Below are 6,068 nucleotides of genomic sequence, written 5' to 3' on the forward strand. Positions count from 1 at the left end.
GCCTGACTTTGGGCACAGCCTCCATGACGGACTGACTGGGACAAGCCCCCTCGGCCACTGCTGACCCCACCCGGCCTCCATGCAGCTGGGCTCTCCTGGCAGGGGGGTGGGGGGAGCTGGTAGGGGCTCCCCTCGCCCTCAGTGCTGGGCAGGAGGCAGGAGGCAAACGGCTTCCAATTTGTTTCATGACGAGTTTACCTAAAATTCAACCCATTTGGGGGAATTTTTGTGTCCATTCAAATATACCGTTCTTTTTTCTTTCCTCATCTTTTTGGCATTTTAAGTGTATCTTCTGTTCCATGTCTACCAATCTGAGCTTGTTTTGTATCCTTGTGGGTGTCCTTTTCTACTTTATCTACATTTGAACATAATAAGGAATTTCTAGCCTGTTTATCTAAAGAGTCTTCCTCCAAATTAACTGAATTTTAGGTAATTAAAATTTTATATTTAAAGACAAATATTTTTAGGACACTCGAAAAAATGTTGAAGTACTCAAAAGGGGGTTGAATTTTAAAACATGAGGCAAACTGATCCTGATAATAGCTTAAGTTTTTTAGTATCCTGTGTAAACACTACGCTAAGCACTTTGTATGCATTATGTTTTTTAACCCTCACAAGGACCCTGTGAGACAGGGACAAGTTATTATTCTCATTTTTCAGATAAGGAAACTGAGGCTCAGAGATGTGAACTGACTTCCTCAGGAAGCTCCAATAAATGCCAAGCTGGGATTTACATGCACACTCCACAAAGCCCACCGCACCGCCTTCTGGCTAGTGTGCCCGTAGGCATGAGGCCACAGCTCAGGGTCCTCAGTACTGACAGGGTTGGCAAAGGTGACTCCTCCGAAGCAAGAGTGGGCCCTCCCTGATGCCACAGACCTAGGCCTTAAGGTGCTGGAGTTTGGCTAGGAGGCTGGGTTTGGATCCACCTACCTCTGCCAACAGGCTGACAGATAACTGCCTGAATTAAAACCATTCCAATAATATGCCCATACCCAGCATCCACAGCTGGCAAAAAAAAAAAAGGCTCCCCTCCTCCCACACCTCCACACCAGAGAAGCCACACCAGAGCACTGCCTGAGTCGGTGAGAGGGGAGGATCCCTGCCTCTTTATTAACGCCTTTACTCCTGGGGGTGTCCTTGCTGGCTGAGGGTGGAGAGTGGTGTGATGATTCCAGAACACTTTGGAGGCTTCAGGGTGATGCTGCTCACGACCAGGAGTCCCCCCAAAACTGGTGTTTAACGAGTTGCAAAAGAGGAGTTTTGAAGCATGCTCTAGGGACAAAATGGGGGAGGACATGAGAGGCCAAGAGCAACGCCAAAGAGAGTTGGGCTTATCCTCCGGATGTCAAGCTGTTAGGAAGAGCTACCTAGAAGAGATTAAGAGCCTTTTGACTCTTTAGACCCAAGGCTCACATTCTTTTATCCTTCCATCCTCCACCCACCCATCCAACCCCTGTCCACCACCCATCCATTCATCACCCACCATTCACCATCTGTCCATTCATCCATATATCTACCCATCTACCCACTTTCTTCCATCCACCCATCCACACATCTATCCACGACTCCCCATCCATCTGCCCATCCATCCCTCATCCATCCACCCACCCACTCACCTCTCTTCCATCTAATCACTCACCCCCCATTTAAACATCTTGAGAGCAAGGGTTCTTATTTTTTTTCACTGTGACACTCCAGCCCCTAGTGCAGTGCTGGTGCATAGTAGATGCTTAATAAATTTTCAGTGAATTTATCCATTTATTCCCCCATTTACCTACCATCCCATCCACTCACCAACTCCCCCACTCAACATTTTTGACCAGCTACAACACCCCACCATTCAAGATCTGTAGGCTTCCACATTCTTTCTTAAGAAAGGAAAAGTCCTGGAGTCTGGCAGGTGGATGAGGGGAAGGTGTTAACTCAGGATGAAATCCTCAATCCAGCACCATTTGGGAAGGAGGGAAAAAGCACTGTATGAACAAAGCTCTCACAGAGCATCCTGATAGATCGGGAAGGGGGAAGTAACTTGCCCGATGCTATCAAGTTGATAGCATATTAGTGAGGCCAAGGCTGGAGGATCGTTTGAGCTCAGGAGTTCAAGACCAGCCTGAGCAAGAGCAAGACCCTGTCTTTACTAAAACAATAGAAATAAATTATCTGGACAACTAAAAATATATGGAAAAAATTAGCTGGGCATGGTGGCGCATGCCTGTAGTCCCGGATGCTTGGGAGGCTGAGGCAAAAGGATTGCTTGAGCCCAGGAGTTTGAGGTTGCTGTGAGCTAGGCTGATGCCATGGCACTCTAGCCCGAGCAACACAGTGAGACTCTGTCTCAAAAAAAAAAAAAAATAGCAGATTAGCTATTATGGCCCAGGCTTTTCTGCTACTTCAAGCTGCTTCTAATACCAAAACCCCATCAGGAGAGATCAAATGTGCCAAAGGCAATAGAAAGTCAGTTCCTTGAGGACAAGAACAGTGGTTTATTCTCAACTGTATTACAGTGGTACAACTCAGAGAAATGCCCATCCGACTAGTCCCAGGGCTTGATGGACCTGGTACATAATAGACACTCAGTAAACATTTGCTGACTGTCAGTTCCTTCTCTGCCTTCGTGAACCCCTCTCGCCTCCTCTGCCAGCCTCTCACATGGAGAGGTTCTCTGGGGCTCCATCCTCAGCTTCCTCTTTCTGCTCACTCTATACAAACCTGCCCCCGGGGCAACCACATACCCACTCTTCCACTGCCAGCTCCCCTGCTGCTGACCTCCAGATCTGCTCTCTCTCACCAGTCCAGGCCTCTCCCGGGTTTCGAACCCATATTTCCAACTGGCTACAGGGTATTTCCACCTGGAGTTCCCATGAGCACCTAAAACCCAATGTGTCCAAAGGCGAGAGCATGCCTGCCACATGCCAGGAAGAATGAGAAGGTGGGCGTGACGGAGTGGGGGAAACAGGAGAGCAGTTACAGACAATGAGAGCAGGGAGACAGTGGGCTGGGGACAGAAGGTGATCATGTAGGGCCCAGTAAACCACTGAAGGACTTTGCCTTTTATTCTGAAATGGGAGGCAATTACAGAGCTCTGAGCAGAAAGAGGACATGATCAGACTTCAGTTCTGCAGTCAGAAACCTGGCAGTCTTCGGACTCCTTTTTCCCTCCTGCCATTTCTATAAACTACCAAACTTGTCGATCTTCCTGGTCTTTTTCTCATATGTGCCCCTCCTCTCACCTCTACTGTTACTGTGACAACTTGGGACCTAATTGTCTCTAGCTTGGTCTCTTTGAAATAATTTCTAACCAGCCTCCAGGTCACTGTCTCCACTTGCCACAAAAGTGACTGACCTAAAATTCCAACCTCCCTGGCTCAAACTCTCCAATGGCTCCTTACCTATAGGGAGACGTCCAAGGATCTTAAGAAGGCACACATAATGGTATGTCGTGGTCAGTCCCTGCCTACCTTGCCTCCAGGCTCTGGCAGCTAAACTGATTCCGGTCCCACCTCTCCCTGCCCTAACCACACACACACACACACACACACACACACACACACACGCTCACACTTTCTCTGCAGAGACCCATCTCTGCCTTTGCTCATGCAATCCCTATTGCCTGGATCCCCCTGCCAGCCCTTTCTTCCTGGAAAATTCTTTCTTTAGGGGTCACCTTCTTCAAGAAGCTCTATGATTCCTTTCCTTCCTGTCCCAGTTGAGGCTGGGATAAGTATTCTTCTCATTGTTTCCATTTCTATCATGGGCACGTGTCCATATTATATTGTAATTGGCCATTGACTTGTCTGTCCCCACACTGAACTGTGAGGTCTTCAAGGGTTGAGACTGTATCATTTATTTCTGTGTCCCAAGCTCCTAAGACAGGGACTGACACATAGTACAAACTTGAAAGGTTTGGTTACCACTGAGTGGCCTTGTCATCCACGGACCCTGTACATACCTTTTTACGAGGGGAGGGCAGGAGGTGCGCGTTGGTGCTGGTCCGGTTTTTGTCAGAGCTGGAGATGGCAGAAGAGAGGAGAGAGGGCTGAGAACTCTGAATTTGAGTGTCAGGGCAGAATAGAATAGAACTGCATGGTTCAGAATTCCCTCTACCCTTCTGGGATGTTGTCAAACCCTTGCTCTCTCCCCTACAGGCTTCTCATCTTTCTCCCGGGACAAAGGGCATATCCCTTGAAGCCTCACTCACCGGGTGTCTGTGCCTTGGGTCTTGGTGAAGAACACTGGAAGCAGAGGCCCCAGTCAGAGAAATGACTATCCCCATGGCAGAAAGAGATGTGGCTGGGGCGGGAAAGGCTGAGGGGATTCCTGGCCGGCAGTGAGGACTAGGTGCTGGGTTAGTGGGTGGGGGCCTCTGCGTGGGGCCTAGGGCTGGCCATGGGATGGGGTGCTGGGCCCAGATTCCTGGAGAGGTCAGCTAGGGTTGGGAGTGGGCCAGGGACGGGAACTAGGCACATGGGAGGATCTCCTGACACAGTGGTCCTGAGGTAGGGGTCACCGTGTCTGGATATCTGAGTCCCTTGGTCTTGTGTCTGCTTTTCTTTGATGGGCACAGTGTTCATATGGCAGTGAGCCAAAAACAAGGCCTCATCTGCGAGTTCTGTGCTGATCCGGGTCAGGAATTCCTCAGAACGGGATAATGAAACCTTCTGTGAAAGGAAAAATCAGAGGGGCTCAGCCTGGGACCTCCTACGTGCAAATCCTGGAGCTGGAAGTTTACAGGCCAGGGGCTGTGGGTCCAAGGAGCCTAGTATTAGAGGGTTGGGTCTTGAGATTTGGCTAGAAGGCCCTGGACCTGGGATTGGGGAGGGGAGGGCAGTCTTTGGGGACTCAGGGCCTAGTGCTGAGGGCTACAGGTCTGGGCCTAAGGGCTCAGGGCTTAGGCTAGATTGTGGTCCGCCCTGGGACTGGGTGCCTCTGTGTAAGAGCTGGTCATTTCATTACACTCCCACCTCTAGAGCTCCCCTTCGGTGCTCACCAGACCTCCGGAGGAGGATACAGCTTGAGACTGCCAGCTGCCCTTTTTCTCCTCATTCCTGGTAGGTGTGGATGCCATGCCCCTGCCAACAGTCAAAGCCTGTGTCAGGCTGAGAACCTATCCCCAGGCCAGATTTAAACAAGGCTTTTAGATGAAATATCCCGCTGTTTCCGTTCTCTTTCTGGTGGGGGGAAATTGTTGGCTTATATCTTCGAGAGGGAGGGAGAACCCCCACAACCCTCTCTCCCCATTTCACCCAGAGGGCCCCTGTCTCCTTCTTCCCTCCCAGGGCCCTTCCCAAACCAAGGCAGCCGACTTGCCGCCCAGACCTGGCAGATGGGATGAAATCTTGGGCTACTCGGCAGGACGGGAGACAAGAAGGTCTAAGGGGCCCCGTTACAGGTCGCTGAGGACAGGGAGTGGGAGCTGGGGAGAAAGGCGGGGAGAAGGGGGAGGCCGGGCCGCGCGCTACCCGCTACCCGCTATCCGTAGCTATAAAAACCTTGGTATCTGTGGATGTTCCACAGCCCCGTTGCTAGGAGATTAGGTGTTCTAGAACTAAAGACGGGGGCATTTCCCTAGCGTGCCCGGTTCGCTCCTCCGACCTCTGTACCCCTCCAGGTCCCTTCCTGGGGGGCACTGAGCCAAGCGCCAGAAGCTTGAGAAGTTTGGGAAGATTACGTAGGGTGGAGCCTGGGACCTGATCCTCCCGCCACTAGGGGAACACAGGCAGCAACCGCGCCCAGGGCCGCTCTTCAGCCCCTCTAGCCGCCGCTTCGCAGCCTGGGGCGGGCAAGGGCAAGGGAGGCCAAGGAGTTAGGGGGCGGGGACAAGAAACGTGGACTGTACTAAATAGCCTCGGCTCTTGGGGATGGAAAGACTCAAGAGGGCACCTTATCCCCTTATCTTTGTCTCCAGGACGTCAGACCCCCCGTGAAAAGGAAAGCAGAGATAGTCCTCTAGGTCTCTTTCTCTTTTGCGCTTTCCGTTTCCTTTCCTTCGTTTGCTCGGCGTCGATCGTTCTTTGCTCCCCCCTCCCTCTGTGCTTGGTACGAGCCGACGGAAAGGGGCGGAGGGA

The sequence above is a fragment of the Propithecus coquereli genome, unplaced genomic scaffold (assembly GCF_000956105.1).
Source record: "Propithecus coquereli isolate 6110/MARCELLA unplaced genomic scaffold, Pcoq_1.0 Scaffold66, whole genome shotgun sequence".
Taxonomy (NCBI): Eukaryota; Metazoa; Chordata; class Mammalia; order Primates; family Indriidae; genus Propithecus; species Propithecus coquereli.